At 35.0% G+C, this 26,900-nt stretch overlaps 2 protein-coding genes and 1 pseudogene across 4 annotated transcripts in view; 2 read left to right on the top strand and 1 right to left on the bottom strand.

Annotated features, from left to right (window-relative positions):
• The window catches only part of LOC309615137 (uncharacterized protein), a 343,686-nt gene that overhangs the window by 109,416 nt on the left and 207,370 nt on the right, over positions 1-26,900 (top strand). The window lies entirely within an intron of this gene.
• Positions 1-26,900, bottom strand: part of STK3 (serine/threonine kinase 3) — a 315,343-nt gene that overhangs the window by 191,503 nt on the left and 96,940 nt on the right. The gene's annotated exons all lie outside the window — the stretch shown is intronic.
• Positions 23,847-26,011, top strand: LOC309615093 (coiled-coil domain-containing protein 127 pseudogene; annotated as a pseudogene). Its single transcript has one exon. The product of its transcript is annotated as a coiled-coil domain-containing protein 127 pseudogene (transcript).

Raw genomic sequence — 26,900 nt, 5'->3', positions numbered from 1 at the left:
TTTACTGCTTGTAGATTTTTTGATGATGGCCATTCTGACCAGTGTGAGGTGATACCTCATTGTAGTTTTGATTCGCATTTCTCTAATGATTAGTGATGTTCAATATCCTTTCATGTGTTTGTTGGCAATCTGTAAATCATCTTTGGAGAAATGTTTATTTAAGTCTTCTGCCCATTTTTGGATTGGGTTGTTTGTTTTTTGATATTGAGCTGCATGTGCTGCTTGTATATTTTGGAGATTATTCCTTTGTCAGTTGCTTCGTTTGCAAATATTTAGTCCCATTATGAGGGTTGTCTTTCCGTCTTGCTTATGGTTTCCTTTGCTGTGCAAAAACTTTTTAAGTTTCATTAGGTCCCATTTGTTTATTTTTGTTTTTATTTCCATTTCTCTAGGAGATGGGTCAAAAAGGATCTTGCTGTGATTTATGTCATGGAGTGTTCTGCCTATGTTTTCTTCTAAGAGTTTTATAGTGTCTGGCCTTACATTTAGGTCTTTAATCCATTTGGAGTTTATTTTTGTGTATGGTGTTAGGGAGTGTTCTAATTTCATTCTTTTACATGTAGCTGTCCAGTTTTCCCAGCACCACTTATTGAAGAGACTGTCTTTTCTCCATTGTATATCCTTGCCTCCTTTGTCATAGATTAGTTGACCATAGGTGGGTGGGTTTATCTCTGGGCTTTCTATCTTGTTCCATTGATCTATATGTGTTTTTGTCCCAGTACCATACTGTCTTGATTACTGTAGCTTTGTAGTATAGTCTGAAGTCAGGGAGCCTGATTCCTCCAGCTCTGTTTTTCTTTCTCAAGACTGCTTTGGCTATTTGGGGTCTTTTGTGTCTCCATATAAATTGTAAAATTTTTTGTTCTAGTTCTGTGAAAAATGCCATTGGTAGTTTGACAGGGATTGCACTGAATCTGTAGATTGCTTTGGGTAGTATGTTCATTTTCACCATGTTGATTCTTCCAATCCAAGAGCATGGTGTATCTCTCCATCTGTTTGTATCATCTTTAATTTTTTCATCAGTGTCATATAGTTTTCTGCATACAGGTCTTTTGTCTCCCTCAGTAGGTTTATTCCTAGGTATTTTATTCTTTCTGTTGCAAGAGTAAATGGGACTGTTTCCTTAATTTCTCCTTCAGATTTTTCATCATTAGTGTATAGGAATGCAAGAGATTTCTGTGCATTAATTTTGTATCCTTCTACTCTACCAAATTCATTGATTTTTTCTAGTAGCATCTTAAGGATTCTCTATGTATAGTATCATGTCACCTGCAAACAGTGACAGTTTTACTTCTTCTTTTCCAATTTGGATTCCTTTTATTTCTTTTTCTTCCCTGACTGCTGTGGCTAAAACTTCCAAAACTATGTTGAGTAACAGTGGTGAGAGTGGACAACCTTGTCTTGTTCCTGATCTTAAAGGAAATGGTTTCAGTTTTTCACCACTGAGAACGATGTTAAGCCATAGGTTTTAATATCTGATGTTCAATCCATGTGATATAATAGCTCTCTCCGTATCAGTTCTGACAAGTACTACCAAACTGATTCCTTAGAACTAGTCCCTCAGCCGTACTCATTCACCTCTCCTCCCACCAGTGTTAGTGTTCCAAAGGAACATCTTTTGCCTTGAAGCCCTTCACTAATATAATTAGCCCCCAACATCCAACTTGCCATCCAGGAATGGTTGGCCAAGACACCACATTAGGTTTCTCCTTCCCTCCTCTCTTCTCCTTCCCGTTTTCACTGAAGAAGCCACTGCTACCTGGGACTTCCCCTCCCTCCTCAAAAATGAAGAAGAAATTAAGACATTCTCAGACAGATGAAAACTGAGAGAACTCACTGCCAGCAGGCCTACCCTACAGGAAATATTAAAGGGAGAACTTCAGGCCGAAATAAAGGACACTGGATAGTAACCTGAATTCACACAATGAAATAAAGAGCACCAGTAAAGGTAACTACATAGGGAAATCTAAACAACAGTATAAATTTAGCTTTTGTTTGTAACTCTATATGGCACTACTACCATGAATTTAAATTATGACCAAAAAAAAAAAAAAAAAGAAGAAGAAATAAGATTAAACAGTGGACCTGTTTCCAGAAATGGGTTTTCTATTTCTGGAATAGAGACAGTGAAGACATACAGAAAATATAACAGAAGCATATTAGAAAAGAAGAAAATGCTTCAAAAAAACTTGTGGTGGATGAACTATATACATGTCATAGACATATAATTACACTTATAACTTGATAGTTTGGTTCAATGTGTTTTGTTTTTGTTTTAAATAAAATTTATTTATTCATTTTTGGCTCGTTGGGTCTTCGTTGCTGCGTGTGGGCTTTTTCTCTAGTTGCGGTGAATGGGGGCTACTCTTCGTTGTGGTGTGCGGGCTTCTCATTGCAGTGGCTTCTCTTGTTGCGGAGCACAGGCTATAGGCACGTGGGCTTCAGTAGTTGTGGCTCACGGGCTCTAGAGTGCAGGCTCAGTAGCTGTGGCTCACAGGCTTAGTTGCTCTGTGGCATGTGGGATCTTCCCGGACCAGGGTTCGAACCTGCGTCCTCTGCATTGGCAGGCAGATTCTTAACCACTGAGCCACCAGGGAACCCCTCAATGTGGTTTTAAAACACTAACCTTACCTCGTTAATTTTACCTGCATGTCTTAAATCTGTCCCTTTCTCTCTATCACCACAGCTAATACCTTAATCCAGGCTGTCACCATTTCTCACTTGGATTATTGGGAGTTTCCTAAAGGGTCTTCCTAATTTTAGTCCTGCTCCATCCTAATCCATTTCCTACACTGCTGCCATTAGTGATGTAACCAAAAGAAGAATCAGATCCCATCAATCTGCTTTAATTTTTCCAATGGCTCCCCATAATCTTCAGAGGAAAGAAATGAAAATTCCCAGGATAAAATGCAAGGCTTCATGACATGACCACTACTTTTCTCTCCTGCATCAGCACCACCACATATGAAAATGATCTATACCCACACTTCATGCTATAGCCCTTGGGAACTATTCAGGATCCTAGAGAATGTAGTTCTATGTCTCCCTTTATACATGCTACTTTCTCTGATTAGAAAAACCTTACTTTGTACTACAACCTCATCTCTACTCCAGCAAAGACTTCCTTTACTTCCGGCCTCAACACCTATACATACACCCACCCCAACTACCAATAATGCTGAGTTTTATCATTATCTAGACATAACTTACCACAGTACTTATCAAAATGTACTATAAACACTTGCTTGCCCATGTATCTCTCTCAGAGACTGTAAGCTATTTAAGTAAGAGGATTGTTATCTTATTCCTACTTTTCATCCCTACATATACACATTGTGCTGGCATGGAGTAGGTGGTGAATAAATGTTTGAAAAATGCATCAAAGAATGAAGCAGGTTGTACATTAACAGACCTATGGAAAAGCCATTCAATTTTTACTTTCTATAACCAAGCCAAGTATCTGAACTAATAAACTAATAAAACTGAAATACCAACATTAATTTTTACTAATTCTGTAATCAGTAGAAATAAGTAAATAAACAATATCATGTAGTTCTTAATTTTTATAGCTCATTTTTTAAGAGTTTTTATTTTAATATTTTTAAAAATATTTTATTTATTTATTTGGTTGAGTCGGGTATTAGTTGTGGCAGGCGGGCTCCTTAATTGCAGCTCGAGGGCTCCTTAGTTGTGGCTCGCCAGCTCCTTAGTTGTGGCATGCAAACTCTTAGCTGCGGCATGCATGTGGGATCTAGTTCCCTGACCAGGGATCCTAACCCGGGTCCCCTGCATTGGGAGTGTGGAGTCTTAACCACTGCACCACTAGGGAAGTCCCCTTATAGCTCATTCTTCAAAACATTTTCTTCCATCAAGAAAATGGGACCCAGTGAAAATATGAAGACTCTCCTCAAAAGTTTTACAATCAAAAAATGAGTTCATTTCAAATAGTGAGCCAGAATTCCTAAGTAACCTCGCAGTAAATTAAACAACGTGATCTATGATTCATATGTAGACCTTTACTCCATATGCAGAAAACAGAGATACATTAAACTTGCTTTATCTTATGGTAAAAATTAACAATATTAGAGGGATTTTTTTTAATGCTATGAACTAAAAACTGAAAACTTGAATTTTTTAAACTGGAAAAGTAAAGCTTAGTAACACTCAATTACCAATATCCTGCAAATGTGTTAAAAAGCCTTCTAAACCTTTTAAAATTTCCAGCAGACCTATATATGTATAAGGTATAGGGCATATTTCTAAGGTAAGAGAAAGGTCTCACAGTCTGTAGTACTGGCTTCTTTAGATTCAGCTTTTTCTGACATATAAAATAGAGCTAACAACTGTACCTCTGCCTCATAAGATTGTTGCAAGGACTAGAATTCATATATTCCACAGAGAACAGTGCCTAGTACCTAGTAAAAACTCAGTAAATGTCTAGGTGGTGGTGGTGGTAGTAGTAGTAGTATAATTATTATGAAATGCCCAACTCCCCAAAAGTTAACCAACAGAATGTCTCCAAAGGAAAAGAGAGCACACCACTTAGATCAATCTATATTTATTAATACAAGTCACCAAGCCTTTTCCCACTTCTTTCTGCTGCTTCCCATTTAACTGAAGAAAGATTTCACTAGTACTCTGCTGTAGATTCACTCCTCAGTCACTTCACAAATAAAGTACCATGAAAACACAACACCAAAACAAACAAACAAACAAACAAAAAACCCCAGCACTTAACTACAATCCTGTACTCCAATGGAACTGATTCAATGCTACCGCAGTGTGGGTCTCTATTTTTTTATCTGTCCAAAGGCAATCATACTACCCATCCAATCTTACAGGGTTAATTGTGAGGACTAAAGAAAATAATTTATGTAGAACTGTCTGCTAAATTTTAAATATTTATAAAACATTTCATAAATATCAGTTAATAATACTCTTGCCATAAAAAGGTCAGATAATATATATTCCACATTTTAAGCACAGATTGCCCTTGCCTTTTCAGAACCAGGTCTGGACTTCTTCTAGCGTAACTTTATTTGGTTTGGGTGCATACATGGACACCTCATAAGGTGCTCCCTTCAAGGATACCTTATATTACTATGCATAAGAATGTTTTCCATATTGATTGAAAACAGATGAAAAGGACTAACAAATTCAATGAAAGCATAAATGATTAAGAGGTGTGAGAAAACAATCTCTGGTTTTGGGGATTTTTCTTAGACGTGTTTAGGCGAATAGTTTACTTAAAAACAATCCTAGAAACATGGATCCTAAGTACTACCTTAAATCCCTCTAGAACACAACACTCTTGTAATTACATGTACTCTACTTCCTTGCTGGGGCACTCAGCACTGAAAAGCAAATTCATGGAAAGAATGAAGAGTGTAAGGATGAATGTGCACTAACTAACATTAACTTCCTGCTGTGTGTCAGACACTATGCAAGACAATTTTTTCTAGTTTCTCATTTAACTCACACGACAACCTTAAGAGATATTCCATTTTCTTTTCAACAGATGATAAAACTGAGGCTAAAGATTTTTATGTCACAGAGATAGTACGTGGTTTAGAGAGACTGGAAAGCTAAACCTAAAGATCTGACTTCAAAGCCATTTCTTTCCATTTCACCACATTATTACCCAATGAAGCAGCCAAACTTTTTAAACCCCACCACGGACTTATGTCTCACTGAACTAGTTGCTTAAATAAGCCAACAAGATTTATAGGGAACATTAACACAAGTTCTTCCAGTCCTTTCTAAATGAATCGACAACGTAAAGTGAATATCTCCTAATAACTGGTTTAAACACGAAGAAAACTTACCCTTCATTCAAATAACATTCTACTAAACCAGAACGATCTCCTTACCCTAACACAATGGTTTTGCAAAATGTCAAAAAATCATACTGAGAACTTCCGATTCATCCAAGGACATTTTCTATATTAGCCTAGTAATATATACATAAAGTATATACAAAGTATATATATACCAAAAAAACTTGAGGGAGAGGGGTGTTTATTCAGCCACATGCTCCTCATTAAGAAAAATTTTTAAATTATTTATATACCATAAGAAAAAGGTAGTCTTATAATAAAACAGAACAGCATAATATCACTTTTAATAGATGTCAAATATTTAGGGTCTTTGTTGGTTCTATATAAAGCTCTACCCAATCAAGTCAGGTTTAGGGATTCAGCCTCCTATAAATACTTCCATGGCAAGATAGAACCAATATTAAAAAAAAAAACACACAAGGCAAATTTAAATAAAACAAAGATTCTCTGGTCTATATACCCAGTTCTTTCAAAGTAAAGCAATTATTTTCCCATTGAATTTTTCTTTGGAAAAAACAGGAATAAATCCCACTTGATCAAGGAAATTGCCAAAAGAATACATGTTAATCTAACATGGCTGGCTTAGTTTGCATATCGTAAGTCACTCAATTCTAGTCTCTGGACATGGAAAATTAATCATTTTCAGCCACTTGTTTTACTGCATGTTAAGTCTCAATTACCCACAACTAAAACAGATAGAACAATGACATTTCATGGTGTCCCAAAAACATACATCAACAGTACAGCAAGAAAAAAAAAAATAATGCAGACCCTAATAGAAAAGGTAACATTTTTGTTGGCTTTACCTCTTTCCCACAGGTGTTTCAATAGTGTAAGCCTTAATTCACATACCTTGACTCCTCAGAACTTTCAAGAAAAAAAGATCATGCTGCCTTTTTAAAAAAATTTCAACTGTTAATAAATGAATGAAAGGAAGCATAGCTTTCCAAGATGACTTTCTAAGTCCTTTATATCATGTTGCTGTCAGTTACTTTTCTAATTTCTAATTCTAATAAAAATTTTAGCATAACTAAGAAAGACAACTAAAATTACTCAGGAATTTTTATGCAAAACTTCCAATTTTGTGTCCTAAACTTTTTTACTCCAAAGTGAGTTCACAAACTCTGACAGATGTTTTATAACTCTGTTTAAATATTTAGTCAGTAAAAGGATGAAATAAAAAAAAAACTCAGAATGATTTCATTCTTCTCAAAAACCAGGGTGGTCTATGGGCAATTTTGGTACCAGTGGTGTTGCCGGGGGAACAAAATGAAAACAGGTGCCATCAAATTCAAATTAAAGATTTAGTTCTATTTTAAACCACCTTAAACAATGTTTCCATAAACTTTCTAACTGATACTACTATAAATTTGACAATATTTTACAACAAGAAAAGGATTATAAATTGTCTGTAGACCATCAAATTTTAACTGTAACAAATTTAGACTGATTGGCAACACTTCCTTTAAAAAAACTTTCTTTCATTAAATATGCAACATCATTTAAAAAATGGAATGAATATATATAATAAAAGGCAAGTCAAAATAAGGAAACAGAGCAAGTATAAATTCTGATAGTCTTTTCTGAAAGATTTTACCTTGATTTGAATCTACACAGTTTTAAAAATTAAACACAAAAAAAGTTTAAATTCACAACATATAAAAGTTATGTAATTATTAACATTATGAAAATCTTAATTTTTCCTCATAAACATAATTGTGATTTAAGATTTATTGTTAAAAATCAAATGACGTTTTCTCCACAAAAATATCCAATAACTTTTGTTTTATTTTAGTACTGAAAAGAATATAAGCACTTGGCTTCTACCATTAAACAGCACTTTTTTAATTCTTAAAAGAGATGAAGCAAGTGCCTCAATATAAAAGTTAACCAATGTTTTTAAAAGTTCATTACAGTATTAAACATTTTTTTACTTGTTTCATATGGTATCAGTGACAAAACACTTTATCTTGCTAAAAGTTTTCTTCTAAGAAATGAGCTTATAGGAAATTTTTAGAGTCTTTCAGATAGAGTTAAGTATTTTGTTCCCAATGAAGATTCTAGACATACAGGTAAGATGAGATGCACATTTTGCAGTATTATTAATCAGAAAATAATTTCTCTTTGTTATCAGTTTTGACACTTGAAAAAATTTTTAACTGACAGGAGCATTTCATCTTGCACAGATGAGAGTTCTTTTATTCTGATCACAAGTAATCAAATTCTGTTGTCATTTCAAATCTTTCAGACAGTTCAAACTTTTATTGTTAGCAGTGCTCTAGGGAAACACAAGTTGGTTCATTAGTGTGGAATCAAAACTTACGATCAGCTCCATTCGTTGGATTCTTTCCAATACTTATCCACACTGAAAGTTTCATCAGCTAGTTTTCTGAAAATCTTAGTTTTCCATATTAATAGATAAATGTCTTTGAAATTTTCTAGTTTAAAATTTTCCCCCATTAAATTATAGTTGCAAAAATAACAGAATCTTTTTTTCAGATTAGCACTTGTAAGTATTTGAATCATAAAAGAAAAATACACAGTATTATATGAAGTTGATCAATGTAAAACTTCCTTTACAGTTATGTTAAAGTTTCAAATAATCTCACTTGTGTATAATTATGAAATTACTGTACTGGTCTACTGCTTACTTTGAAAGTGATTAATCAAAGTCAGAGAAAGCCAACCATCAACTGAAGTATGTTTCAAATTTCCTTCTCAGAGAAATGTCAAAAAAAGATGAATCAATTTTACTTTAATTAAAACCTCATTTAGAAATATGAAATAAATGTTTTCTATTTAATTCCAATTATATTTCAATTGTATCCAGCTTTCAAACTGCTTCTGCTACTTGATTACACGTGCCAAATTAATCTTTTCTTATGATTCATATAAACAGACTTAAAATCAAAAGACTTGGATATTTGATTATCTATACAGTATTTTACATCATATTCCAAATCAAAGAGCCCATTAACAAAAAAATTAACTATAAACAAATTAGCCTCAGTTCATTAATGGCTATTTATCTCTTAAGCAATGCATTACCTAAGAATACTTAAATTTTATTCTTCACATTTTAGAAATCTTAATATTTTTCTTACATTCTCCACTATCTCATAAAAGCACAACAAATGCATTGGCCTAAATTTCTAACTCTGAATTGCTTTCCCAGAAGAGTTAGAAGTAACTCTTCCTGCTAGAACCAGGATACGTTTGTTATAGCAACCCAATCATAAAAGTACCCTAAAGTTCTGTGACCCAGGAAAGACTCCTTTAACACCAAATGACCATAATGTCAAAACCACAAAATACCCTTAGCTAAGTTTCAGATATGTGTATTTGGTAGGTTCAAATGCAGGAAGACTTGTCCTTTGTACATCCTAACATCCTTTGTTACATCTTTTCAAAGAATAAGAAGGTAGGGGAAACAGATTCATCTAAAATACTTCTGTTTTACTAATAAGCAGCAATCTTCCAAACATTGAAAGTGGAAATTTTAGAACAAAAGACACCTGCTATCATGTCTTCTTAGGGTACTTCACACAGACAGCCAGGGAATCAATGAATAAGTAAGGGAATATAGAGCCTACAACGGCATCAAGCAACATGTTGCACAACTGAAGGCAACACAGTACCAACTCCTTACAACACATGAGTCAAATGAACCTCCTGCTCCTCCCTCTCCTTCACTTATCTCCTTTCTCCTACACTGTTCTATTTATGGCCTAGCTCTTCAAAAGCATCTGAAGGCAGGAAAGATTCAGGATGCCTTCCACATGAGAGAAGAAATAACTCACTGATGAAATGGAGAGATGTTCAGAGAAGGCTCAAGCTCGCAGCATCCTTCAACCATAAGCTCTTCCATCTATATCTTTAGAAGATAACTGTACTTATAAATAACTTTTCAACCTTTTTCAAGGGTTTCCTGTTGACAAATATATGAAAATCAGTACTTACTGCACTGTATAAAAAATGAATAGAAAAGGGAAAAAAGAAAGTACTGACTCGTGATAAGAAGTAACGATCAAGAGGCAAATAGAAATCATTATATTTAATGTGAAACGCTTAGCCTCAATTAGAAGCTCACTCAATCTAAGCTGGTCAACACTGTGTTTAACATGAAAGAAACAGTCAATATTAAAGAACATGAACAGAATGCTAGAAATATATTATTGACAAGGCAAATGAAATTAGAAAATGTACAATACAGTTCTCTGGGATGAGAATCTGTCAACTGTTTAACTTTCAGAAACATTACCTAGGAAATTAGAAGACAGCCTGTATGAATAGAAGGGTTAATTCCTTACATGGAGGCTTTGCACCTAGAACTACTGTCTAAACCCATCTGAGGGAAAAAGACCACTTTCCACTAGGAGCAAAGTAAAGACACAGTTAATTATAACTACATGCCAATGTAAATGCCATAAATTCAATAAATCATCTATATGAAAAAGAAATTAACAATGTGGTTATTTGTATACATATAAAGATAGCAGCAACTAAAATTATCTTTTGTATTATGTAAAACAAAATGCTTAAGGACCCATTGATAAACTTCTCTGAGATAAGTGTTGATATATAGATATAAATTTTTTACTGTCTTGGGGGAGACATTTTCTACAGTATCAATTATTTGACACTATAATGAAACTATGGCTCAAAAATATGTTTTACATAAACTCTCTCATCTACATGTCATCAAGCTAATTACCAGGACATCACCACTATCTCTTCCACTGGCTCTAGCAGATTCAGAAAAGAAAAAGAGTTTTGTGTTTTGTTTTGTTTTGTTGTACTCAAAGTTCAGCTAAGAGTAAAGCCGTATAAAAGAAATCCTTATTCCCCCAAAAGTCTCAAAGCAATTGCTTCAGAAAAGAAGAAGGATGCTTTCTCTATTAGCCAAACAATATAATTTAAGAGTAAAGAGTTATTTAAGATGACTTAACTTTTCTCAAACAAAGTAGAAAGTTAGGTGGTAATAAGGTTAGTGAACAGAATTCTGGGAAACTGCCAAATTCTGGCACATTCTGATCATCAAGCTATTACTACTGCAGGGAAGGGGGACACTCTTGAAGAACTCTGATGCAGGCTTAAATTTTACATAAAGAGAAGCCATATAATTGCTATCAAATGCTTTAGAGCTCCAAGAAGCAGCTACCACACTTTGCTGTGTTTCTTTAAAAATATATTTATATACCCTATTGACTTTGGGTGGTACTTAGCTCCAAAAATACCAAAGTATCAAAAAGATAATTAATGTTTGGTCTTACATACTTTATGTGTGGCCTCTAAACTTTCTCATTGCCCAAACATTCAGCTATACCACTTAAATTTTTCCAATTATCATGGGATCCCCTTTTCAATCTGGTTCAGTATATACTTAGGATCTACTTCATACAAGGATGAACACAACACTATCTTACATCTGGGTTAACAGACCAGGATCTGGAGTCCACTGCCTAGGTTCTAATCCTGGTTCTTCCAATTATTAGTTACTTAGTCCCTATACCTTACTTTTATCATCTATAAACTGTAGATAATAGTAATAACACCTACTTCACAGAACTGTTTGAGGATTAAATATTAGTACAAGCAAAACTTGTAAAACATAACCAGAAAAAGAAATAAAGTACTGGTATATGCTACAACGTGGATAAAAAACAGTATGCCAAGTGAAAGAAGCAAGACACCGAAGACCACATATTGCATGATTCCTTGTATGAAATGTCCAGAACAGGTAAGTCCACAGAGACAGAATACAGACTGGTGGTTGCCGGGGTCTGGAGGGAATGAGGATAAAATGATTAACGAGTACTGAGTTTTACTTTGGAGTGATGGAAGTACTTTAGAGCTAGGTAGAGGTGGTATTTACACAACACTGTGAAGGTACTAAATGCTGCTGAATTGTTCACTTTAGAATAGCGAATTTTGTTACATGAATTCCTTCTCAATAAATTTAAATTAAATTAAAAAAGAAAGAAGTAATAAACTATTTATTGACTCCTTCAAAAAATATTCAGAACAATGGTAGGCATGTAGAAAAGGTTCAATAAATGTTAGCTATATAAATTATTATCCATACCACAAAAACTAGTAAATACACAGGATAATATGTTATATTCCAAAAATTTTAATAATACACAAAAGTTTAGAGTTTTATGTTTACTTTTAAGTATTCATTTTATAATTTATTTCTTTTAAATTCATCATGAGATTATGTAATTCATCTACCAGGAACTCTTTTTCTCCAAAAAAGATATTCATACAAAAAATACACATGAAAAATAGCAACTAAAAAATTACTTTGTATATTTACTGTTCCATGTTATCCAAGTTATAAGCGTAATTTTGACATACAGTACTTATGTATTTAACTACCTGGAAAAAAAAAAAGTAGCTAAATTATTAAGAAAATACACACAAAATGGCAACCAAAGAACTATTTTGTAAATTTAACCCCACAAATTGTAACTATTATATTGTTATACTCAGATGTTAAAATAATGTAATATGTAAAATACCACTAAAAGATTTACACATATATTTACAAACTCAATGGAAGGTTCAATTTGCAATGAATCAGAAAAATTCTTCACGATGGAAGACAAAATGGGAATCAAGAACTGGATCAGCCCAGGGAAAGCAAATAAAAAAGAACATAAAATCATAAGGCTATATTTATGGCTATCAGAGATCACTAATTCATATTCCTGTTTTAAGGCAAAAAAAAAAGTATTCCATATTCCAAACTTGAAGCCTTTATCCTATAGCTTAGGGAAAATATGTCAATAAATGAAGAGATCACAGTCAGCTCCCAAACCATCAATTATAGCGGCCAAAAGATCAAGTCTGAAAATGCTTCACCTCAAATAAAAGGCTACTAGAAGAAACTAGGAGGCACTTTCTACTAATATCTCAAAAGAAAAACCATGAAATGCTCCGAAGGCAAGAGAATAGTTCATATTTTCCATTTCTTTGCCTCACATACTTGTTTTACTATTAGAAGGCTTCTTGTTTTCTTTGTCATGCCTAATGTTTGTCTTATAAATTTCCATTAAATGTGTTACAAAAGGTTCCTGTTGAGAATGATAACTATATTTCAAATATACATTTAACAACAAAAGGAAACTGTCATTAATAATTTTAATATGAAATTAAATTATTGAAATAAACTTTGAAATATTATATGTTGACATCAAGTCAAAGAATTGGGGCATGAAGCATGTAACCTTTACTAGATCAAAAGCAGAATTTAGGTTAAGCTTTTTAAAACAGCCAAATATTTAACAATGGAAGAAAAATACACATTATTGCTTTATGAATAAAAATACAAGTTTGTGGGAAATAAGGCATTCTACTTTCTATATCACGCATCTACATTGTTAATAGCGTTACACTACATATGATATGAGAAAAAACTTTACAACTATAAAGATTTTTTAAACGTTATGTTTTCCTCTGAAGACCTTTAATAATTTCCTGAAATTATTTAAATGTGATTCACACTAAACAGAGATGTACTTCTCCCACATCTCAGTTCCACTGAATAAAAATATTATGCATTCTGTATGCCCTCTGATCTGTACGTCTAACATCTAGAGAGCTGGGTTAGCTGTGGCAAACAGTATGGTTTTATTAAATTAAACACTGAATTATTTACCATATGATCTAGCAATTAAAAGCAAGAACTCAGATATTTGTACATCCCTGTTCAAGGTTCATGGTGGCATTATATACAATAACCAAAAAGTGGAAACAAACCCAAGTGTCCATCAATGGATGAATAGATAAACAAAATGTTGCATATACACACAATGGAATACTATTCAGAATAGATAAACAAAATGTTGCATATACACACAATGGAATACTATTCAGGCTTAAAAAAGAATATTTTGACACATGCTACAACATGGATGAACCTTGAAGATATGCTAAGTAAAAGAAGTCAGACACAAAAGGACAATATTACATGATTCCACTTATACAAGGTGCTTAGAATAGTCAAATTTATAGAAACAAAAAGAATGGTGGTTACTTAGGACTGGGGAGAGGGAGTAATGGAGAGCTACTGTTTAACGAGTACAGAGTTTCAGTTTGGGATGTTGAAAAAGTTCTAGGGGTGGATAGTAGTGATGGCTGCAGAACCATGTGAATGTATTTAATGCCACTTAAAAGTGGTTAAAACGGTAAATTTATGTTGTACATATTTTACCACAATAAAAAGAAAAAGGAAAAATCTTTAAAGTTCTGGAAATGGATGGTGGTGATGGTTGTACAACAATGTAAAGGTACAGCTGACCTTTGAACAACATGGGCTTGAACTGCACAGGTCCACTTATATGCACATTTTTTCAATAACTACTATATGTGTCATTGACTTGTACACCTAAAAATGGTTAAAATGGTAAATTTTATGTTATGCATATTTTCCAACAATTGTTTTTTAAAAAGTTGGGTGAAGTCTTTCAGTAGTTTCGCTCTTAATTGATTATTTTTAGAGCAGGTCAGAATATAGTTGGCTAAGAGGTTTCTGAATACATTGTAAGCAACTGAACCACCACTACAGCTAACCAGGGCTCCTAAACCAAGCACTGCCTAGCAAAAGTATTACTGCCCTTCAACCTACTGGCCCTGACTAAGCCTGGCAACCATACAGAATGCTTTATATTGCTACTGCAGCAGTAAGCGATGGGATCTTAAAATACAGCACTTGATGGTCAAAGCATGAGCGTGTTATAAACAGAATATACTTTAAATCCATTTTCCCCAAGGCTAATGACCGCACCTTCACCCTCAGTCACATTCCTTTCCTCTTTGACCAGGGCCTTGTGTTACTGTTTGTCATCTTTGGCCCCACTCCTTATATCTTTAATCCTCTCCCTGAGTCCTTCATCTCATTTTAAAATCAGATTAAGTCCCTTCATCCTATTAAAATCTTTCCTCAACCCTGATGCCTTTAAACTATCTCCCGAACTTCTCTCCTCTTCTTGGTTGCCAAATACCTAAACTAGATTCTATTGGTGCTGCTTTCTACTCCCCTACTTCCCCTTCATTCCTTGATCCCTCAGGAATCGGCTTCTGCCCTACCACTCAATTAAATTACACTCCTGAAAGTGAACCATGACCTCCAATCTGATAATCTCTTCATACTACCCAATCTAAAGGCAAAAATGACAAACAGTGATAAAAAGTCATCAGCCACCTCCTTCTTAAAACTCTTCTCTCCCTTGCCTGAAACACCATGTTCTCCTAATTCTTCTCTTACTCTCTAGCTTCTCTTTTACCTCCCTCCTCCAAACCCCCAAATACGGGTACTGTTATTCTGTCCTTCATCATTTTTTCCTTCTCAGAAGTTTTCTTCTTGAAATTCTGCAAAATATTTTATAAATGCAGAATACCATCGGCACAAGGGATACTAGAAGGACTCAGGTAGTTGGAGAACAACTACACTTATGTCAAAAGCTAATTAGCTGGCAAAAGAGGAATGCTTCCCTACTGCACATGCATATACCAGTGTTCAAGGTTAACAAAACCACATTTGTAGTTTTTGGCAGGTAAAATACATTTTAAATGAAAAAAACATTTAGAATGTTTTCTTTTTTAAATGACTGTACCGCTAGAAGGAAGTATCTAACAATCTGCTCATTATTAATTGCATGTTTTCTGATATGGTTAATTATTTAGGCTTGATGCAATCATTCAGCTGGTTAAGACTACTTACTTGATACAAAGTTAAAGATAGGATGTATAAGTTGCAATGTAAATATCAGTTTCTTAAGGCTCAAAAATAATTTCCTCTAAGAGAGAGTTTAAAAAATTTCATAGAAATAAAAATGAAATCCATACAGAATTGATGTTATACCTTAATTTAAAAGTTGTCAGAATATTTATAGTCTTTAAAAGTATAATTTATGATAATTAGTGGATAATAATCTATTAGTATTAAATATTAAAACCAAGACATTTTTACACACTTTAGGATTGTTGACTAGCAATGACTCCTTTTTGTAAAATTTTTTTTTATTGAATGAAAGATTCTTTAAATTCTATAATGCTTTCACAAGCTTCACACACGATTTCACATAATCCCATAATAACCCTTTTTCTCCTTACCTCTATAAGCAATGGCTTCTTTAAGTTGTTTCCTTTTGCCTTAAAAAAGGACACTGTTCATTTTAAAGCTTTATCATAGAAGTAGAATATATAAAATTATTTCATTTAAGCAATTTTCTAAACATTTTAGGGTTCAAAACACTTAAAGAATATGGGGAAGCTCCCAAGATACAGTGCTAAATGAAAAACGAAAATTACAAAACAACACAATCTCATGATTCCAATTCTGGTTAAAAAACAGTATGTTCTCATGGTCGTGATATATATGCAAAGCAAACATGAATACCATATATCAAAATGCTAACTGCGAATCTCTAGGCAGAACAAGTGCAAGTGATTTTTATTTTCTTGTTTATATTTTGCTTTCTTTCTTTCCTCCTTCCTTCCTTTCTACAATAAACATGCATTACATTTGTAGTTGGGCTTCCTGGAAGAATAAACTCTACATTCCATTCAATTTTCTGCCTTATATTTTGACAGAGTGGAAAAAAGATCATCTCACAAAGTTGTACAGAATGGCTTTAAAGCATTTTCAGTGTTCTCATGCACCTGATCCATCAACAAACCCTGTTAATCTACTTTTAAAAATATACCAGAAACCAACTACTTCTCACTATCTTCACTGCTTTTACCATCCTCATCCAATCATCTCTTGCGTGGTTCATACAAGTCTCCTAAACTAGTTTATGTGATTCCACCCTTGTAACTCTCCAGGCTATTCATTCTCATGTCACTCCTCTACTCAGAAATCCTCAGTGACTTCTCACCTATTCAGAATAAAAGCCTAAGTATTTACTATAACCTTCAAGTCTCTATGATCTGTACCCGGAGTTACCAGGCACACTCCCACTTCAGGACCACTGAACTTGCAGTTAGTTGCCTCTACCTGGTATATTCCGTACACAGATATCTTCATTTCCTTTAAGTTTCTATTCAAGTGTCATCGCCTCAGTGAGGCCTTCACTAGCAATCCAGTACTGTACATCAACCACTCCACTCCATCGCTGAAATTTCCTATCTCACTTCCCTGCTTTATTTTTTCTACTGCAGGACTTATTACTAACATACTAGATGTTGTATTTACTTCTCTTCTTTATTATCTCTCCCTCATTAGAATACAAACGCAATAAAGAGAATATTTCATCTTTTTTTTTTTTTTTGCTGCTGCATCCTCAGCACCTAGAACAGTCCCTAGCACATAGTAGGTGCTCAGTAAATATCTGCTAAATGAATGAATAAATGCATTCCTTTGTAAAGCCAAAGCTTCTAGGTCACGGTAATAGTTGACTCACCTAATGTCATGAAATGACTGCAACTCATTTATTCATATTCTGAAAATCAGTATCTAAAATGACTTTACAGAGGGCTAAGAGGTGAAGAACAGCTACGGTAAACAATAATGTAGCCATATTTTCTCAAGCCTAGAAAGAAGCATCCAGGATCTTCTCTTCAAAATTCAGCAATAAAATTATGACCTGATTTGTTATATCAAAGGTTCTCTGGGAGATCACATTGCTGTTTTTGTTGATACTAAAAAGTAAGCAATATTGGCTAAAACCACACAGTTACTCTTCTAAGTTTTCCACTAGAATATTCAATTCCACTCTATGAGGCTGGATATAAAACTTTCCTTATATATAAACAAAAAACAAGCTGAATATCATACTTCTCTGCACCTGAGTATCTGTTATCTAAAAGATCTTGGGATATTTTATAAACATCAATCAATGCTGTGCAAAGAAAGCTAAGGCGGAATAGGCAATTAGATACTGTGAAAAACTGGAGGCAATCAGAAGAAATACAGTCCATGGTGGCAGTGACACAAGCTAAGCAGGAGGTATGGATAATCTGGGTAAGTGCCATGGAAAAATAAATATCATGATTGGACTGGAGGCAAATGGAAACAGTTCAAATTGGCTTCGTACAGTACTCTGTGGAACATATGACGTCCATATGTCCATTACCAACTAACTGAAACATGGAAAATAACAAAAGCCAATGCTGTGATGGCTATAAGAACACACCCAATGCCAGTCTCTACCACACCACAGCAGCATAACTTACTACAGCTGCCAGGTAAGCTGGCTAAGAAGTCAGAAGCAATAAGAAAAGAAAAGGGGAAAGACCTAACTATAAACTGTTCTCTTTCTGTACAGAAGAAAAAGCCGGAATCTACACTAGAAAGTAAAATGTGGCCAAAGTCAAGGCTGAAAGTAAAGTGCATTTTTTTTTTCTGTAGAGTTCCCAAAAGTATAAAATACTTTAGAATTAAAGAGGTCAGCATTTTATCCAAAACTACAAATGATTTAAGATTCAAAGAACTAAATAAAATAAGAATGGGATAGGATGGAATAACATCCAAGAAAAAAAAGTGTAAACGTGACCTTTCAAATTAGAAACACACAATAGAGAACTAAAACAAACTGACCAAAAGATGTGCTAGGAATCCATTATGTTGTATGTCAGTGCTAACAAGTCTACCAAATTTTCTTTCCATATTCTCTACCCTCCAAAGTGATTCATCTTCAAGATAAAATCATTGTTGATATGAAAGAAGTAGTGCTTAGGCAAATGTCATGAAGACCAATATATACAGCAAAGCCAAAACTATAAAAAAAAACTTACAAAAAGTAAACTATCATCTTAGAGCCTATCTGGTAGTCCTGACCTTTTCAACCAATCAAAACCAGATAGTCCCAGCCAGGTGAACTGCATAAAAATAACCTCAGCCCTAATTCAGAAATATATTGGTTGTCACTCACTGAAACTATATAGTAATAAAATCCAGCAGTTAAAAATACATAACTATTTTATAGTATCAATAAATATCAATGTCATTCCTGTTTCAACCTGACTTCCCATTCTACCCTCAAACCCCCAAACTTGAAACCAAGTACAATTTCTTGAGTAGCTGGAGTGTGGTTAAGGAAAGGAAGCTATGCTTGTTTGTAAGGAATCTGCCATTTCCTCCCTGCCAAAACACTTGTTTAAAAAGTCATGTAATATTTCTATTAAATTGTAAATGCAGCCGACAAGGAAATGGCCTACTGGCAGTGTATTACCTTTGTGGCAGTGCCAACAGGCCTACAGCAAAATAGTGCACATGATAATTTCAACATGCATTCCCAAGTAACAAAATTGTGCTTTACATAAATACCACAGAACCTGAGCAAGATCCAGAAAAAGCAATGAAAATTTGCCCAAGCTTTCATGCTTGCCTATATCAATTGTATGTCATAACTAAAGCAAAATAGAAAAGCATCTACATATGTCCAAGAAGCTTGTGAAGTTAGATCATATAACCCTGGGAAAACTATTGCAACTTAAATCTGTGTATTTCTTGTTAACCACTGTAACAACTCACTAATAAAAATTAAGAAAAACTGTGGGTATCAAATGAACCAAAATGTACTAACTACATACAAGTCCTTAAAGACTATAATGCAACTTATTAACAGGAACATATGTTCAGTGTAAGCCACAATTGTTATGTTAAATTACTTCTTCCTTTGATATCACTCATTTGATTACAGAATTTAAGAGATCCACAAACCTTCCAATTAAAATGGTGACCTTCAGTTTATAAGTCACTTACTGCAATGCTTATAAAGTCACCTCTGATCATTTATCCCTTACCTTTCATTACATAGCACAACTACATGTAATTATGCTATTTAAATGATCCCAGATGTAATGAAGATGATTCTATTTATGTAAAAGTTATACTGAAAACCAAGTTAAGATAAACAAATAATCTGTAATTAATATAGTCCTCTAGGACAGCTGAAAATTCTACTCTGCAAGAATTTAACTAAAATACATAGTTTTTGTTTAAGTCAGATGTGTCTGACTTACAAGTGTCTAACTATCTTCATTTTTAAAAATATGTCTGATCAGTCATGATTTCAAAAGTCAAGTTTGCTACAGACAGCATTTCCTCCAAAAACGTCAGGAATTAAGTGTTGTACACTTGAAATTACAGAGTCAACACCTGCCCTCAGATACCTCCCGACCTCCTAACACAAACACACCTAGATATTTATGTCTTCTAAAATAAATGTTAGCCCAAACAGTTTCTATAACTGGTTTAAAAACAAAATACAACAAAACTTACTATGATCAATATAGTAAGTCTATACAATTGCTTTTAAGACCCTCAACAGGGTTAATGATTATATCCCCGTTAGCAAACCAAAGCTATTGTCCAGAGGCCAACATTAAGTCTTTCTGATCTCCAGGATCTAAAGTACCCCCCAAAAAATAATAAATAAATAAAATAATAAATAAATATATATATATATGAATTAAATCAATTTAAAACTGATATTTTATACAGACACAGATGTAGAGAACAAATGTATGGACACCAAGGGGGGAAAGTGGGGTGGGGGTGGGGGATGGATTGGGAGATTGGGATTGACATGTATACACTAATATGTATGAAATAGATAACTAATAAGAACCTGCTGTATAAAAAATAAATAAAAAATAAATAAAATTGAAATTTTAAATAAATAAACTGCACTTAGTAAAAGTTTGAAAGTCAAGCCATGAGCAAGGATAGGGCTTTCAAGTTGTATTTAATTAGCATTTACTTTCATTTTTCAGTTTATTTCACTCTTATTCTAACCTACAAGTACAACATTATTACTGTATGAAAGAAGAATCTGAGCTTGCTAGATTTCAATATTACCACCACAAAGTGTCTTTGAGATAAGAAAGGTAATTGAGCACATATTCAACAAAAACATTTATTGGATGCTCTTATGTAAGTCACTCCACTAGGTTCAATTAGACACACAAAAATGAAACACACATGTATTTAAAACTTAGATCTAATAGAGGAAATAAGCCAACATAATCATTACTATAATACATAGTAAGTTAAAAAAAAATAAAAGCCAGAAGAAAGACAGAGAAAAGGTGAGAATTCAGAGAAAAAAAATATTTTTCTAAATCAGTGGAATGAGGAAATTCAGACAGTAATTAGACATACCTAAAACTAACCTCTCCAGAAGTAAAAGAGTATTGGGGGCTTGGGGGGAAATCATAGATGCCATATGCATATATAGTTACCGGTTCCAGATTAAAACACAAAACAGTGGCATGTTGTAATAAAGTAAATATTAAACAAAACCATACCCTAAATATACAATATAATAAGAAACTCTCTTGAGGGTCACCAATATTATTACTGAGAGCCATAGTTCTCAATTTTGGGGGTCAAGAAACTCTTATTTTCATTGATGAAAACTGTGAACTCTCTCACCAACAAAATGCACATCTGCACACAAACCAACACTTAAATGAAATTTTGAGGGTCCAATGACTCTGAATTCTCTGCTCCAGAAAAAACTCATTCTACTCTCTTGTGAATCACAGTTTCCATTACTGAGCAAGTATACAGTGAAAGTGAAGTAGAAAACATCTGTATATCACAGTCTGACCTGAAGTTAGAAAAGAGAGTCTACATGTCTCTGTGTCCTCATGGGCTCATTATTTCCATACTGTTTCCAGTAAAGGCTGCAGAAGTCATCTCAGCAGCCATAAGTAAGGGCTTTAAAGCTTTCAGCAACCTCCCACACCTGGCAATAAGCTCCCTTGGGTACTGCATAAGGTCCCAATACCGCCAAACCTACTCAATGACCCAAAACAAAATAAGGTGATGATGAAGCAACTGCCTGATCCTTTCCGTAGCCAAAAGCTCCCTAAGTGGACTGACATGTACACACTGCTATATTTAAAAGGAATAACCAACAAGGACCTACTGTATAACACAGGGAACTCTGCTCAATGTTATGTGGCAGCCTGGATGGGAGGGGAGTCTGGGGAAGAATGGATACATGTATATCTATGGCTGAGCCGCTTTGCTGTGCACCTGAAACTATCACAACACTGTTAATCAGCTATACTCCAATATAAAATAAAAAGTTTAAAAAAAAAAAGCTACTCTCTGCAAGAACTTGAACTATTTTACTAACTCAATTTGAGACTTGAAAACTTAATAATGCTACCTAATATTTCTAAAGCATTTACTATTTTACATGTATTGCTCACTTACATTGTCTTATATGATCTTCACAACAATTCGGTGAACTGGACAATTAATTGAGAGTCCACTATAACTAACTGACAGATAACAGAATTGATTCAGGACTCACAAGTCTCAAATGCCAGGTCACACCACTATAATGTGGCAACAAGGAAAGCATTACGGCATTGGAAGAAATCAGATTTCCAAAGGTACAGTGATTCTTGCTCTTCAGATGCAAGTTACAAACCAATACTTGGTCACGAAAACAACTAAATGGATTTGGACCACTTATCTTTTTTTTTTTTTTAATGAAAAGATGAAATACAGTAGAAGAAGAGAAGACTGTGATAGAATAGAAATCAGAGTGGATCACAAACAGTGATTCATAGTATGAAATATATTTCACATGTGACCCATTATGAACATGCATAGATAAGCACTGTTTTACATATATTTTGTCTCAATTGTGTGCACACACTTGCATGCACACATGTGCATAATAGGTCACAATGTGAAATATATTTCATACTATGGATCACAGTCAAAACAGTATGAAATGGAGTGCAAGCAAGAAGAACTACAATCCTGCAGCCTGTGGAACAAGAACCACATTCACAGAAATATAGACAAGATGAAAAGGCAGAGGGCTATGTACCAGGTGAAGGAACAAGATAAAACCCCAGAAAAACAACTAAATGAAGTGGAGATAGGCAACCTTCCAGAAAAAAAATTCAGAATAATGATAATGAAGATGATCCAGGACGTCGGAAAAAGAATGGAGGCAAAGATCGAGAAGATACAAGAAATGTTTAACAAAGATCTAGAATAATTAAAAAACAAACAAACTGAGATGAACAATACAATAACTGAAATGAAAAATACACTAGAAGGAACCAACAGCAGAATAACTGAGGCAGAAGAACGGATAAGTGACCTGGAAGACAGAACGGTAGAATTCACTGCTGCAGAACAGAATAAAGAAAAAAGAATGAAAAGAAATGGGACAATGTTAAACGCAACAACATTCGCATTATAGGGGTCCCAGAAGGAGAAGAGAGAGAGAAAGGACCCGAGAAAATATTTGGAGAGATTATAGTCGAAAACTTCCCTAACATGGGAAAGGAAATAGCCACCCAAGGCCAGGAAGCGCAGAGAGTCCCATACAGGATAAACCCAAGGAGAAACACGTCGAGACACACAGTAATCAAATTGGCAAAAAATAAAGACAAAGAAAAATTATTGAAAGCAGCAAGGGAAAAATAACAACATACGAGGGAACTCTCATAAGGTTAACAGCTAATTTCTCAGCAGAAACTCTACAAGCCAGAAGGGAGTAGTATGATATACTTAAAGTGATGAAAGGGAAGAACCTACAACCAAGATTACTCTACCCAGCAAGGATCTCATTCAGATTCGATGGAGAAATCAAAAGCTTTACAGACAAGCAAAAGCTAAGAGAATTCAGCACCACCAAACCAGCTCTACAACAAATGCTAAAGGAACTTCTCTAAGTGGGAAACACAAGAGAAGAAAAGGACCTACAAAAACAAACCCAAAACAATTAAGAAAATGGTCATAGGAACATACATATCAATAATTACCTTAAACGTGAATGGATTAAATGCTCCAACCAAAAGACACAGGCTCGCTGAATGGATACAAAACCAAGACCCATATATATGCTGTCTACAAGAGACTCACTTCAGACCTAGGGACACATACAGCCTGAAAGTGAAGGGATGGAAAAAGATATTCCATGCAAATGGAAATCAAAAGAAAGCTGGAGTAGCAATACTCATATCAGATAAAATAGACTTTAAAATAAAGGCTATTACAAGACACAAGGAAGGACACTACATAATGATCAAGGGATCAATCCAAGAAGAAGATATAACAATTATAAATATATATACACCCAACATAGGAGCACCTCAATACATAAGGCAACTGCTAACAGCTATAAAAGAGGAACTCGACAGTAACATAGTAATAGTGGGGGACTTTAACACCTCACTTATACCAATGGACAGATCATCCAAACAGAAAATTAATAAGGAAACACAAGCTTTAAATGACACAATAGACCAGATAGATTTAATTGATATTTATAGGACATTCCACCCAAAACCAGCAGATTACACTTTCTTCTCAAGTGCACAGGGAACATTCTCCAGGACAGATCACAGCTTGGGTCACAAATCAAGCCTCAGTAAATTTAAGAAAACTGAAATCATATCAAGCATCTTTTCTGACCACAATGCGGTGAGATTAGAAATCCATTACGAGCAAAAACGTAAAAAACACAAACACATGGAGGCTAAAAAATACTAAATAATCAAGAGATTACTGAAGAAATCAAAGAAGAAATCAAAAAACACCTAGAGACAGATGACAATGAAAACACGATGATCCAAAACCTATGGGATGCAGCAAAAGCAGTTCTAAGAGGGAAGTTTATAGCTATACAAGCCTACCTCAAGAAACAAGAAAAATCTCAAATAAACAATCTAACCTTACACCTAAAGGAACTAGAGAAAGAAGAAGAAACAAAACCCAGAGTTAGCAGAAGGAAAGAAATCATAAAGATCAGAGCAGAAATAAATGAAATAGAAACAAAGAAAACAATAGCAAGGATCAATAAAACTAAAAGCTGTTCTTTGAGAAGATAAACAAAATTGATAAACCATTAGCCAGACTCATCAGGAAAAAGAGGGAGAGAACTTAAATCAATAAAATGAGAAATGAAAAAGGAGAAGTTACAACAGACACTACAGAAACACAAAACATCCTAAGAGACTACTACAAGCAACTCTATGCCAATAAAATGGACAACCTGGAAGAAATGGACAAATTCTTAGAAAGGTATAACCTTCCAAGACTGAACCAGGAAGAAATAGAAAATAGGAACAGACCAATCACAAGTAATGAAATTGAAACTGTGATTGAAAATCTTCCAACAAACAAAAGTCCAGGACCAGATGGCTTCACAGGTGAATTCTATCAAACATTTAGAGAAGAGCTAACACCCATCCTTCTCAAACTCTTCCAAAAAATTGCAGAGGAAGGAACACTCCCAAACTCATTCCATGAGGCCACCATCACCCTGATACCAAAACCTGACAAAGATACTACAAAAAAAGAAAATTACAGACCAATATCACTGATGAATATAGATGCAAAAATCCTCAACAAAATGTTAGCAACAGGGGCACAGGGGCCGCGACTTCCCGGCCGGAGGTGTATCTCCATGAATAACTTAAATGACCCCCCAAATTGGAATATCCGGCCCAGTTCCAGGGCTGATGGGGGTGATGGAAGCAGATGGAATTATGCCCTGTTGGTTCCAATGCTGGGATTGGCTGCTTTTCGTTGGATTTGGTCTAGGGAGTCCCGAAAGGAAATAGAAAAAGAGAGGGAAGCATACCATCAGAGAAGAGCTGCCTTCCAGCGGGACCGCGAAGCCAAGTACCATGCCACGCTCTCAGAAAGTCGGCGGGCCGTGGCACAGTTGTCCCTGGAACTTGAAAAGGAACAAAACAGAATGACTAGCTACGGAGAAGCCCTCATCTCTCAGGAGTGCAAGATGGTAGAAGAGAAGAAGCTTCTGGAACAGGAGCGGGCTCGGGTCCTGCAGGAGAAGGGGCAGCCCTTGCGGAGTGCATACCTGAGCTGCCTGGACAAGGAGGAGGACTGGCAACGGAGAGCCAGGCTTCTGCTGAGAGAGTTCGAGGACGCTCTCACAGAAAGACAGAGCATCTACTGCAGTCTGGTTCTCTCCTCGCCACAAGCAGCTGGAGATCGAGAAGAGCTTGCTGGTCCGAGCGTCCACTGACCCAGTTGCTGCTGACCTAGAGATGGCGGCTGGCCTGACATATTCAAGCATGACACGTACTGTGGTGACGTCTGGAATACCAACAAGCGCCACAATGGGTGGCTTATGTGGCTGTATCTCAGATATTGGGAACTAATGGTCGAACTGAAGAAGTTTAAGAACGTGGAGAGAGCCACACTGGAAAAGTAAGACAGGAGTGAATGGCTCAGCGTCAGACCGGTGTGTGTTCTGGGTTACCCGATGTTTTCCTTCTGCCAGCGCTCCCTGTGTTGTGGCCACACATGCACACAGCCACCTTTCAGCAGTGGCCTTCTACTCCCGCCACCCTCTGAGCTCTCTGTCCCCCTCAGCGGCTAAGGACGCAGTTTCTCAGGAGCATTTTTTAAGCTGTCAATATTTTATTAAGCGGAACAGTATAACCTCATAGCTTTAGGGAAAAACTGTTTCTAAGAATGTGAAATATAATATTCATCCTTACTATAAGTCATTTTTTTGTCTGTTTTTATCACTCCCTAAATTCTTTTTTCTCCTCAAATTATTTTTCTCTCTCCTAAAATTACAGTTATAAGTTGTCAGGTAGTGGATAGGACTGCCTAATAGATGAGAAAGGAAGGTAGTGATACTGTCAAGGTTTTGTGGTGTTTTGAAGCTCTTTCCCACCAAAGGGGAAAAAGTGTTTCTTATTTCCAGTTGATACCCTTGTGTGTGTTTATGAGCAATGACATATAATTAAAACACCTCAATTTAAAAGCAAAAAAAAAAAAAAAATGTTAGCCAACAGAATCCAACAACACACTAAAAGGATGATACACCATGATCAAGTAGGATTTATCCCAGGGATGCAAGGATTCTTCAAAATACACAAAGGAATCAATGTGATATACCACATTAACAAATTGAAGAATAAAAACCATACGATCATCTCAATAGATGCAGAAAAAGCTTTTGATAAAATTCAACACCCATTTATGATAAAAACTCTCCAGAAAGTGGGCACAGAGGGAAGCTACCTCAACATAATAAAGGCCATATATGACAAACCCACAGCAAACATCATTCTCAATGGTGAAAAACTGAA

This window comes from Balaenoptera borealis (assembly GCF_965194805.1).
Source record: "Balaenoptera borealis genome assembly, chromosome: 17".
Classification (NCBI taxonomy): domain Eukaryota; kingdom Metazoa; phylum Chordata; class Mammalia; order Artiodactyla; family Balaenopteridae; genus Balaenoptera; species Balaenoptera borealis.
This window is presented reverse-complemented; position numbering and strand designations above follow the sequence as displayed.